Raw genomic sequence first — 14,573 nt, forward strand, 5'->3', positions numbered from 1 at the left:
ACTAGTTTTATACAATGCTATTTAGTTCTAATTTCGTTGTATTTACTGATACCATATTTTAGCATATCCTGAAGAAGCAAATAAATTTTGCGAAAGCTTGATTAAAGAACAAAGAGTTTTACTTTCCTGCCCTATTAATGACTGCAACCTCAATATAAAACTTTATTTTACATAACGTGTCAGTCAATAATACCTAACTACTTTATATATATATATATATATATATATATATATATATATATATATATATATATATATATATATTCGGTTTTTTTATAACGTCTTACGATGTTGTCCGACTCCCAAACGCCACTGTATTCTGTCTTGAGTTAGGTCTTCGTCCAGATTTCGAGCGCTAATCGCTTTCCTAACTCCCAGGTTCCAGCTCTGTGGTGGTCTTCCTCGTTTCCTCTTCTCTGGGGGTTGCCACATCATCGTTTTTTAGGCAATCTTTCGTTCCCCATTCGGCTCACATGCAATCCACATACTTATTCTCACACTAATTTTTACAAAATTAATGTGAGAATAAGTATGCGGATTTGATTTGCAAATTTCAATTGCATGTTTATTTGAAACTACATTTATCTTTTCCCCTATATTTTTGTTATCATTCAAAATGGTTAATGAATTTTCTTGGCTAACGGGGCTTCTAGTATTCTCCATGGATTTGTTGTTTAATTCTGGAGATGACTCTAACTTCCGTGGTTCAGAAGTTGAAGATTCAATAGACCATTTAATATGAACGTTAGGTGGCCTAATTTCCTTATTAAATAGTAACTTAATGGAGGATTTAGACTTCATACATATTTTGAATGATGAACCATTAGAAGGGCATTACATCTTTTCAGCAGGGCATAACATCTAATATACTCCCTTAACCCTAACTTCTCTTTAATAAAGTGGACCACTTGAATAGGAGTATATTCTGGAGTTAGGTTGCTAATAACTGTATATTGCCACTTCTCTTCTGTAGTGTTTGAACTTTGTTGAGGAAATTCTCCGGGCTCTTGAGTATCATCTGTTTGAGTGGCCGAGGTGATGCAAACAGAATTTTTTATAAATACCTCTGTCTTTTCTGGTAGAGTGGGTATTTTATTGTGAAGTTTGCAGATTTGATTTGAAATTTGGTTGATATTTGATGAGAGCCTTTCCAAGCCCACTTTAATATCAGTTGAATTAGAGTCGTGTACCTGAACCTTGATAGTCTCGTCGGTACAGCCGAAAAAAACCGTCGATATATTAAAGATATCTTGTTCAATTTGCCTTATAGATTTTACAACCTTTTCAGCATTAAGCAAATCACTTGATCTAGATTTAGATCTCCATAAAAACAGGCATATTGTCGGTACTTTTCTTGGTCGTATCAATTAGAGTCTCAAAGCTCTCTAAGGACAATTGGTTTCTTGACAAATTTGATATTTTCTCGTTTAAATATCTTAAGGATGGAGAATCACATAATGTACAACAAAATCTCAGGTGGTGACATTTTTGGTTCAATATTACTTTCGTGGTCACTTTATCTAGACCAGAACATTTCATGCAGAAATATCGTCGACAATCACCGCTGCATCTCAATATATTATATTTGTCGTACTCTGCAAATTCAATATTGCAATTTTCGCACTTGTAGGTCATTGTCAATGAATTAAACAATAATTTAACTAGGTCAATGTAAAAAAAATAGACAAACATAAAATACGGTATACACTTGTCAGCAAATAACAAAATTTCTCACCGTACTCCAAACACCGAAACTAATACAAACAATATGAGTAATTGCCAGCCACAAACAAAACAAAACACAACCAATCAGTTCGGCGGCTAACTGAATACTCTAGCTGTAGCTGTACTGTAAAAGTTATCTTTTCTCTTTGTTCTTATGAGTAGCCATATACTGCACTAAAAGAAGAAAATTATGTATGCAAAGAGCATCTACATTGAAAGGTCCAGGTAGTATCAAACAAGACATGATCAAATGAATTTTGACACCAATTATCTGCTACACCATACAAATATTTTATGGCATATTCATGATGTTCGTCCCAACTAACAACCTGTTCATAGCCATAGCATTTATTTTTTGATTTAAGTACGTTTCGGAAACGTTTAAAACAACTAAAGCAAAAGTTTAAAGCAATACCATCTGCTACAAATGCAGAATAACGGGCACAATACATATTAAATTCTTTCTCTTTATAATAATGTGATCCACAAAGATGAATTCTTTCTGCTTCATTTTCACGTTTTCTTTGTTCAAAATCCTTTTGATCGTATACTTGTATTAGATGCAAATAATCAGATTCATATAATTTTCAAAAGCGATAAATACTATAATTCTTACAAATTTCTAAAGTAAGACTCCACGATAGAGGTGATATTTCAACAAAGTCAGTTACATATGTCGTAACATATGTAGTGTTGGTACCATCTTGTGTGCGCTTGTCGTCATAAGGACTTAGAGCCGTTTTGGATTGCTTGATGCTAAATACTGAGTGTTGGTACAACTGAATACATCTTTGACTCGCGGTCATTTTTCATATTCTTCGTACGTAATTTTATTTCGAACGACGATATATTTTACTCCTTTTGGATACTCTTTGTGGATCCTTAGTAACAGGACACAAAGCGCTAACTATTAACCAATAAAAGCACGCTTGATCGAAATTGCGAACATTAATGCACGCTCGTTTTTCTGAATCTCTTTTGGTAATTCAATAGAGGATGAGCCATTCCCATTTCCACTTTATTAATATTAATCTCCAATGGAATTACTTTAGATAGCTCGGCCCTAGAATCTTTTTCTGCAAATTCAGATAACTTTGTATAAATTTTATCTTTAACGTATTCAACAAACCAAAGATGTAAATCGGTCGATGTATCTATAATAGCATTTTTCGTATTGAAATATTTTAAATCTAAACTTTCACTATCACTCGATTTTTTAATAAATTCACCACAAAATGCAGTATTGATTTTAAGTATTCTATTTGTTTTCAATATAATTTTAATTTTTCTACTAAAAACTGTAAACGCATTATCCAAAAACATTCCTACATCCTTATGACATAAATTTACTATTACCCCGGTTTTAATTCGACTAGCAAAACATGAAATGACATTTTCCCATTTAACTCTATTGCGTACTTTTAAACTAAGTCCCAAATTAACGTACTTATTATTGAAATTTAAATTAATTTGCCTAAAACGCTTAAAATATCCTATGTAAGTTTGCAATTTTCTAACTGTTTCAATGGATAGTTAATTGTTTTTAATTACTTTATTACATCTCCAAATTTGACAATTTAACCGTCTTGTCCAAACTTTATGATCCCTTTTAGTGAATTTATCAAAAATTATTTTACGAAGCTTTTTAATAATGTACATTAAATCATCAGACTGTTTAATTACTTGTTTATGCGTGGCTTCTCAAAAGAAAGAAATATAAGAAAAATCACGCACCCTATTTAACTATCTTAAAGGATGCTAGGAGTCTGTTTTTCCCAATATCAACTTCGCCTTCGTATATCAGCGAATAGTTTCTGCTGTTGAGGTCCGTTATTGCAGTAGATGTGACAGGTTCGTTCTGGAACGGAAGTGACCTGTCACTCTAGGCCACGCTCCCGTGGTGACGTAGAACGTCCCACGTGTCTCAAGGCCATGCCCTCAGCCAATGGTGACGTAGGTACGCCCTTTGTCTATAGGCCACGCCTCTCGACCAATGGTGACGTAGGTACGCCCCCGCGTAAACGCCTGACCAATGGTGACATAGGAACGTCCCCACTCGTGACGTTAGAAGATATCCTCGACCAATGGTGGCATAGGAACGTCCCCTCGTGACGTAAGAACATATCGTCGACCAATGGTGACACAGAAACGCCCCACTCGTGACGTTAGAGCATATCCTCGACCAATGGTTGCATAGGAACGTCCCCTCGCGACGTTAGAACAGATCCTCGACCAATGGTGGCACAAAAACGCCCCTACTCGTGACGTAAGAACATATCCTCGACCAATGGTGACATAGGATCGTCCCCTCGTGACATAGGATCGTCCCCTCGTGACGTTAGAACATATCGTAGACCAATGGTGACACAGAAACGCCCCCAAGTAAATGCCTGACCAATGGTGGCATAGGAACGTCCCCTCGTGACGTTAGACCATATCCTCGACCAATGGTGATACAGAAACGCAACACTTGTAACGTTAGAACGTATCCTCGACCAATGGTGACACAAGAACGCTCTACTCGTGATGTCAAAACGTATCTACGTCCAATAACGGCATCATGACATCGAATTGAGTTCGTCCTCGTGTCTCACCGACCAATGGTGACATACAAACGCCCCCAATGGGAACGTGTGCATCGACATCCAATGAGAATGACGTACATCGACCAATGGCGAAGGCTATTCCCCCACTAGGAGTGGAGCTGTGCCCCCCCCATTCCCTAATATTAACGAAGATACGCCTCAACGTACACCAATAAGAACGACTGGTGGATGCGTATCACGAAAAGACACCCAAACGCCCCCCATTCCCCCAATAATAACGAAGATACGCCTCGACAAACACCAATGGCGACAGCCGAAAAGAAGACGAATTGACAACCGAAAAGAAGAAGACGAATTAACGTTGACAGACAAAGAGAAGAAGTGAGTAATTTTTAATTAACCTCGTATATATTTTATAGACGATGATGTTAGTCATAGAACCACCGGACGTAATATGACGCGAAATACTGCTAACGAGAACTTTGGCGGATATTATTACATTCCTTTTTAACATTCTCTCACGATTCAGCGTTTTCACAGTCGACAATATCCGGTGCACGTGTAAACAAGCTTGAGCTTGCAATTCTCGGTAATTTCCAGTCAAGTTACGTCATACCAGCCTAACTATTTAATGAACGAACCCATTCTGTTATACTCAGTCTGCAGTTCACCTTTGTAATAACGTGTTCGTTTTGTGTTACAAAAAAATTTGTACTACAAGTAAAACAATTTAAAAAAGTAAGTACCATTTTATATATTTTAGAGGGCTTGTATTTGATTTTATACACCATCATTCTAAGTTTGTCATTATGTTAATTTATTTCTGCATTATTTAAAACATGCAATATTATGTGTAAATATGTTGTTTAATTTTCTCGTTTTTAAAATGGAACAGTGCATTTCACAAATAATAAAGTAATTGTTGATTAAAAAATAGAGACATACAAAAAATATTTTAAAATTTTGGTTTTACACCACATCTGTTATCCATTATTTTTTCCAAGTTTTTCATATTGTTTATTAATTTCTGTTTTATTTAAAACATGCAATATTATTTGTAAATATGTTTAATTTTCTCGTTTTTAAAGTAGAACAGTGCATTTCACAGATAATAAAGTAGATGTTGATTAAAAAATAGAAGTTCGCAAAAAAATATTTTGATGGTAAATTAAAAAAATACATATTGTTGCAGATGGATCTAGCAAAAATTAATGCATCATCTTTGGTTGCAGAACGCAAACCAATAAAAAAATTGGTAGATTTGCCAATTGGGACACCCTTTCCAATTCACTCCGGAAAAGTGGTAAACACAAAATTTGGGGAAGCAGTTCTACTGGATTTAGGTACTGAAGTCGTATTCCTGCCTCATCGGGTGACCAAAGTATACCAACCAATCATCGGCGAACTTTGTAGAGGAAAATATTCACTAATCTTCGAAGGGAAAGTGGACGTAGGAAAAAACCAGCCTCTGGCATCATTTCAAATAGCTGAGCATTAATAAAAATACTGGTGAGTTTTTACATTTATTAATTTTTTATTGTTTATTCAATCATGAGTGGTGACATTGGTAACCTCAGTAGCGATATTGTACAATATTTAGTTAAGGCGCGAAATATTTTGTTTCAACATTATACACTGCGAGAAGCGAATATTTGGTTAAAACACATCAAGAGACATTTACTTTGTTTACTAAAGCGATTCGGTGTGGGGACTTGGAATTAGCCAAGTTACGACAACTACAGACAAACGCAGGTCATTTAAAGACAATTAAATTGGAAATTAAAAATTTCGGTTTTCACGTGGATGGCGGAATTAATAATAAACATCGTAGAGTTAAATGGGAAGATGTAAATTCCGTATTTTCGAGTAGAGTTATTTAAAATTCGAGTTAAAAACATCTTTAAAAAATTAAATATGATAAAATGTAATATGACAATATGTGGAGAATTTATTAGAAAATCAAAGCAAGGTGATGTTAACCAATTTAAATATTTCAACACCAAAAATGCTGTCCTGGACAGAGGAACGGACTTAGTTTTATGGTTTCATAGAAACGTAGTCGATAAATTAATGACCAAGCTATCAGAATTTGAAGAAACGGGATCAGGGTGGGCTTTGAAAAAAATAGTTTCTTTAGAAGTCAATATAAATAAATATGAAGTGGGAAATGGAGCTTCGTCGTTCATTAGACTACCAGAACCAATCCAAAAGAAGCATGCATGTATTAATATCAAAAACGACGATGGCTCACGATGAATCTGTAGAAATTAAATATCATTATTGTATGATTAAAGATATGTCTCGACTCATGTCTAGTCAGTTGAGTAAGAATCATAATAAAAAATTTTTATGTCACTGGTGTTTGAATTATTTTAGCAGTTTTGACAGATTAAACGATCATACAAAATTATGTAAGAAAATCAATGAATGTAAAGTTTCGTTTCCATCATATCAGAATGTTGAATTTAAAAATCATATGTATAAACAAACGACTCCTTTTGTCGTTTATGCTGATTTTTAGTCAATGCTGCACAAAGTTAAAAACACTCCGTTAAAATGCAAAACAATTAAATATCAGCAGCATAAGGCCTTTAGTGCAGGTTATTACGTAAAATGTTCTTACGATGAATCTCTGTCATTTTACCGAAGTTACGCAGGTGAAGAGTGCATGGAGTGGTTTGCCAAGGAAATGTCTGAGTTGGCGGCATTTGTGCAAAGAAAAATTAAAGCTATTGTACCTATGATCGCTACACCCAGTTTTATGGATTTATCTAATTTTCACATTTGCGAAAAACGTTTTCAGATAAGGATGTAATTGTTCGTGATCATAATCATTTTACTGGAGATTTCCGAGGATTCGCACACCAAGTGTGCAATTTAAATTTCAAAAAACTTTTCGTTGTCCCAATTTTTTTTCATAATCTCAGTGGTTACGATTCACATATGATGATTAGAGATCTGGCGAAAAAGGGTAGTATCAGCCTACTACCAATAAATAAGGAAAACTATATTTCTTTTACAATAAACGATTCCAAATCCAGCATAAGGCTGAGATTTGTTGATTCACTGAGATTTTTAAATTCGTCGTTGGACAAGTTGGCTGCCACATTACAACCTGAGGATTTAAGATATTTAGCTGGTGACTTTCCAAACGGGAGTACCGAACAAATGGAATTATTGAAAAGAAAAGGCATATATAATAGAATTGTAAATAATAATTTAGGTGTCACAAAAAAATCTAAGGGGGTTAAATATTCAACAGTAAAAAATGACATTAGTTTCGATGATTATGTAAGTGTTTAAACGAATTTACAACTAAAAGCGTCTCCCAATCAACGTTTCGTTCCTACGCCCATGATCTCTTCACAATAACACAAGAAAAAATTGCATTAAGTCCGTACGATGATAAACGTTACTTGCAACAAAATTCTCATGACGCGTTACCTTGGGGTCATTATGAAACCACAATGATTGAGTAAAACAATAAACAAGTTAATAAATGAAAACATAAACAGCTTTTACAATTTTCACTGTTAACTGAAAACCTATGTATTCAACAAAATCTTGTAAAATAAATGCTGTAATTACATGTTTATATCTAAATAAAAATTAAATTAAATTAAAAAGTATTTTGTTCCTGAAAAGACAAGTTGGTTGACTAGTAAAATAATTTTATTTAAAAAACATATGTTGTACTAAAATGAGCGTTGAAAAAACGAATGTTTTTAATTGTTTTTTTTACTTTATCAAATCATTTTATGAACTTAATACAAATAGAAATAAAATACATGTTTGGATACATACTATTTTATTTATTAACAATTATATAAATCATTCACAACTTTAATTTTATAATACCATAAATATTCTCTCAAAGCTTGACTTAACAAAGTGTTTGAACAAATATTGCAATATGCTGCGAAGGCTTCAACTGGTCCATGTAAAGAGTCTATAGCACAAAAATTGTTCTTGATAAAAGTTGAAATATTTATATAGTATTCATGGAATTGTAAACTCTTTAACAACGCCACTCTATGGGACATCATGCTCTGGTCTGCTTCTATAATTTGGTTGACTTCATCTTCCCATAAATAATATTCGACTCCAAATTTCTCAATGGTCAGCAACTTTACATTTTCCATCACCAATTCTTTAAGTTTGCAAAAGTCACCACACATAAATTCGATAGGATCATACTCATCCGCATAAGTCGGTAGATCTGCTTGGAAAAAATCACTTACTTTTTCTTTAAACCACTTAATTATGGTTTCCCATTCGAATGTGCTTAAACTGATTCTTTTAAAATTACCATGTTGACACAGAATGATGGTTGGTGAAAAATCTCGAGCTGGAGATAGACCAATTTTTATGTGGAGAGAGCTCATTGGATATGTTGTTTCCAATAAACAATATGGCTCATTTTTCGCAGCTTCTTCAAATTTTGCCAATACTGGATCTAATTCGGCGCCAGGACTAGGTGGTTGACTATCTTCATCGTTGTCAAATTCTACACTAAATTCACTGCCATCGTCATCGTGTTCTAGATTAAATGACTCGTTCCGCTATCTTGGGAACTCATGGTACTACCGTTGACTAAGTGAATGTAAACTGAACGTCTTCATATATATATATATATATATATATATATATATATATATATATATATATATATATATATATATATATATATATATATATATATATATTGAAATGATATTATTTAAAAAATTAATTTATAAGTTACACATTAGATAATATTAGATATTTGGTTATTTTAATAAGTTATATACTAGAGAATTTAATAAAAATTATTTATGTGAGGGCATTTTTAAGAAATTAGCATATAATAATTGTAAAAAGTTGTATTTTAATGTTGTAAATATATTTAAGTGAGCCATGTGCATAGGCAACCAACTATACAGTAAGTGACTGACAGAAAATAAGAATTTTTAGGAATATAAAGTGGGGTTATAATTAAAATGTTTAATTTATATATATTTAATGATTTAAATGTTTATTCTGATCTGAAAAGCCTAAATGTCAAGAAAATTATCAATAGAACATTAACGAATTCTCCAGAATGCAGAATTTGACCTGTGTTTATGTTGGAACATTCTGGAATAATGATTATGTCGGTAGATTGAACAGATACTTTTTTCGAGAACATCCATATAGAAGAAATAGAACTAAATAGAACATGATTTCTTACCAGATGGTTCTGGAACATCCGAAAAGATATAAATACCCGTGATTTGGATTCAAGATGGCAGTTTTATTATGAAAGTTAGTAGAAGATAAACTCATTTAGTTAGTGAAGTCAATTGTTCAGAATTTTCAAGACAGTCAATCAGTTACAAATAGTCCAATTGTTTAATATAGTGAGTTAAATGAAGATTAAAAATTATGCATATATTTTAATGCACATTTATAATTATACACAAATAATTATTGAAGATTATAAAAGTATATTAGAAGAATATTGGATGGATATTGGAAGGAATTAAAATTATATTATGATTGGAGATTAGTATAAATCAACTTATAATAATTGGATATTGGTATATTGAAAAGAAGAATAAATATAAATGCTGTTTGCTGGTATGCTTGGTGGTTTATAAATGCTGTGAAGAAAAATATCTTAAATTGGTAGAAGCTGATAATTGGCAAAAGTAATTTCACAAAAACAAGGATAACCGAAGTACGAAGACATTCAGTGGTGATTAAAATCTATATAGTGGAAAACAGTTCATTTAGGCATTCAGTGAAAGAAAGGTACAAAATTTTGTTAATATAATTTAGTTAATGTCATAACAATTTCAATTTTGAAGATAGTTTGTTTAAATTTTACATTGTCTATAGAATTTAATTAGTTTTATAAGAATATCAATTTAAAGATAGTTTATTTTAAATTTACATTGACTAGGTTAGATATATATATATGTGTGTTTCATAATAGTTATAATAAAGATAATTTAAAAAAGTACTTACAAACTAATTCTTTGAGAACCGCGATAAAAACCCTATATTCTTAAAAATACTCATTGCTCATCATTCAAACAAACTATACATCATAACAAATTTGGCACCCAACGCGGTGGCTCTCTATTTAAAAGAATTAGTTTGGGAAGATAAGTGCTCTCATATAATTAAATTAATTTTCATTAGAAAGAAAAAATTTTATTTTTAATTATATTTGAACAAGTAAAGTCTCAAAATGTCTCAAGGAAAGAAAGGTACAAGAAGCAAAAAAGAATGAAGAAGATGTGGAAGTAGAAACACAACCTACACAAGAGGAGAGTTTAGTTCAAGTTCCACAAGATACTGCAGAAATGAATCCAGAAAGAGAGGAAAATGTCAATATGGCAGCTTTGATGTGATTAATGATGCAGATGAACAAGACAATAGAAGAGAATACGAAAAAAATGGAAGAGAATTCAAAAGAAGTCAAAGAAGACATGAAAAAAATAGAACAAAAAATGGAACAGAATTCAAAAGAAGTCAAAGAAGACATGAAAAAAATGGAACAGAAATTGGAAGAGAATCATAGAAAATTAGAAAAGAAAATAGAAGATAATAATAATAATAAAATTGTAAAACAAATGGAAAAACAAATGGATAAAAAACTTGAAGCTGCAGAGAAAAAAGTAGCAAATGAAATAAAAAGTATACGGAATGACTACAAGAAAAGGATAGACAATGAGAGGACAGAAGTAAAGAGGATTATTCAAGATAATAAGATAGATAAAGAACAGAAAATAGAGTTGCAGAAATGTAACTTAGAAGTAAAAATTAACGAAGACAGGAGAAACGCAGAAGAAAAATTAGACGATATACAACAAAATATCCAAATAAATAGTAATCAAATAAGAAATGTGGAACAGAGAATAGATGATATTTCACAAATGAGAGACATAGGGAGACCTTACTTAAATTTAACAAATGAGACTGGGATTAAATTCACTGGTAATATAAAAAATTTGCATCCTAGAGTATACATAAATAGTTTAAAACATAAATTAAGATTTTTGAATAACATTAATGATATTAAAGATTATATTAGAATGACATTAAATGACAATGCAGCAACTTGGTTTGCTAGTATTGAAAATGATTTAGATAATTTTCAAACATTTGAAAATAAATTTTTAAATTATTATTGGGGTGAATTAGAGCAAGCCAAGTTTAGAGAAATTCTATATTTTGGAAAGTATAATCACAATTTAAAATCAAATATGGTAGATTATGCATTGAAACTGATAACAGTTGCAAAATATTTAGAACCACCACTTAGAGAGGATGAAACAGTCTTAAATGTATCTAGACATTTTGATGCTGATGTGGTGCAGACAGTAACTGTACAAAATATTCAAACAATAGATAGTTTTATTAATTTTATTCAAAGAATACAAAGAGGCAATATGACAAGTAATAATAACAACAGAAAAAACAATAATAACTTTCAATATAATAGAAATGATAATCAACAATATAGACAATCCTATAACAATAATACTAGATATGGTGATAGTTTACAAAATTTTAATAATAATAACAGTAATCAAAATAGACAAAATTTTAATAATAATATTAATTATAATAGACAACATTTTAATAACAGTACTAATAATAATAGACAAGATTTTAACAATAGAAGAAATACAGAGCGACCTAACTATAACAGACAGGTAAACTGTGTACGAAGGAATAGAAGCTGCGAAGACAGGGAACGAGATAGTACAAGGCAAGAAAATGTGAGTAGAAATCACAGTAGGGAAAGACATAGGACATCAGATCCAAGTGGTCAGATACAATCTGACAATTCTAATAATCAAAATTTTGTTCAGTAAACTTTCTGAATTACAAGTTAGGCCATTGCTATTATGAAAAACCTGAATTTATTTCTCTAGATGAAGATAAAATTATTGAATCTATTAATTTAATTTATATAAATGCTTTGGCCAAAAATAAAATGATTAAAATTATGATAGATACTGGTTCAGAAAGTACTTTAGTCTCGGAGAATTTTATTTTTAATACATTAAAACTATCAGATATAATAAAGATTCCAAAAATTAAAATTATTGGTGCAAATAATAAGAAGTTGGGTGAAATTGATAAACTAGCCAATTTTAAAATTAATATTCTTAATAAAGAAATTAATATGCAAGGATTTATTGTCAAGGATTTATGTGTTGATATATTAATGGGAAATGATGAATTGGAATAGAAGAAAGTAAAGATAGATTTTGAAGAAAAAATGGTAACTTTGGAAGGGCAAATAATTAAATTTATGCAAAAAGATGAGGTGGAAGAAGGAATAAGAGTTGATAGGATATTATTAAAAGAAAATAATAATGTTTATGAAGAAGAAATGTATTTTGATGATAGGGAAATGTCCCAAAAGAATGTAAAGAATAATTATTGTAGTGAATATTTAAGGAATGGAAATTTTAAGCAGATGGATGCCTACGAGGTGGAGTGCGTAAAATTGGAAGAAAGGAATAATGAGTACATAATGAAGAATAATGTTATTTGTAAAGAAGAAGATATGATGAAAGTTTTAAATTGCCCTGAAGAATATAAATCAATAGGCATTTCCATATTGCAGCAACACAAGGGACTTGTCAATAAAGAAAATAGAATTGCACAAAATTATATCCATAGTATAAAAGTTAAAGAAGAAAAAGATTTTAAAACAAAATCATACCCAATGCCATATAAATACAGAGAAGAAGTAAACAAAACAATTAATAATATGTTAGAAGATGGAATCATTGAGAAGGCAGACACACGTTTTATAAATCCTATAGTAGTAGTACGTAAAAGATCAGGTGAAATCAGGTTATGTTTGGATGCAAGGAATATTAACAAGATTACTGAAAAGCAATTTGAAGCACCAATGAGTATAGATGGAATACTAGGAAGAATTACAGGAATGTCATTTTTCACTAAAATCGATTTACAGCATAGCTTTTGGTTAATACCTCTAGAAAGAAAAAGTAGACAGTATACAGGATTTCAGATATATGGAGTAGTATATCAATTCAAAGTAGTACCATTTGGACTTCAATCATCTTGCAGTGTTCTATGTAGATGTCTTCATGATATTTTGGATCAATATGAACATTTTGTAATTCACTACATTGGTGATATATTAATTGTTTCTAAAACGGCTGAAGATCATGAGAAACACCTAAAAATTATAATAAACAGATTAGATAAAGTTGGACTTAAAATAAATCAAGAAAAATGTACATTTTTTCATAAAGAAGTAATATATTATAAACTTAACACTAATTATAAAAATACTAACAGCTTACTGATATATCCATTTTATTCAATAGACTTGATTTGTTAAATAGATGGTAGATTTCATTATTTTGAATCAATTTGACATCATACTTGTTGTCTTGTACATATGGAAATTATTTTGTACCCTAAAAATCATAATTTGGGGTTAGATAAAAAATTGATTTTATAAATGTCTTTCTAATATAATAAAGTATAAAACTTACCAATTTATATGGATGAAAGCCTTTTGAATGGAAATAATTCCTAGATTTGTATCCTAACATCCATTGTAAAATGTAAACACAATAATACAACACACAAACTTCCATTTGACATGACAGTTTGACATAGACAGGGAACAGGGATGTATTTGATAGAACAATTAAAATAGGAAATTAAATTATTTCATTTATTATAATTACTAAGGTATGTGGATAAGAAAATTAATATTTAAAAAAATAATAAGTAAATTATTTATTTTAAATTTAATTTTGGGGTGTTGAAATGATATTATTTAAAAAATTAATTTATAAGTTACACATTAGATAATATTAGATATTTGGTTATTTTAATAAGTTATATACTAGAGAATTTAATAAAAATTATTTATGTGAGGGCATTTTTAAGAAATTAGCATATAATAATTGTAAAAAGTTGTATTTTAATGTTGTAAATATATTTAAGTGAGCCATGTGCATAGGCAACTAACTATACAGTAAGTGACTGACAGAAATTAAGAATTTTTAGGAATATAAAGTGGGGTTATAATAATAATGTTAGTTTAAAATGTTTAATTTATATATATTTAATGATTTAAATGTTTATTCTGATCTGAAAAGCCTAAATGTCAACAAAATTATCAATAGAACATTAACGAATTCTCCAGAATGCAGAATTTGACCTGTGTTTATGTTGGAACATTCTGAAATAATGATTATGTCGGTAGATTGAACAGATACTTTTTTCGAGAACATCCATATAGAAGAAATATAACTAAATAGAACATGATTT

This window comes from Diabrotica undecimpunctata, chromosome 7, assembly GCF_040954645.1.
Source record: "Diabrotica undecimpunctata isolate CICGRU chromosome 7, icDiaUnde3, whole genome shotgun sequence".
NCBI classification, from domain to species: domain Eukaryota; kingdom Metazoa; phylum Arthropoda; class Insecta; order Coleoptera; family Chrysomelidae; genus Diabrotica; species Diabrotica undecimpunctata.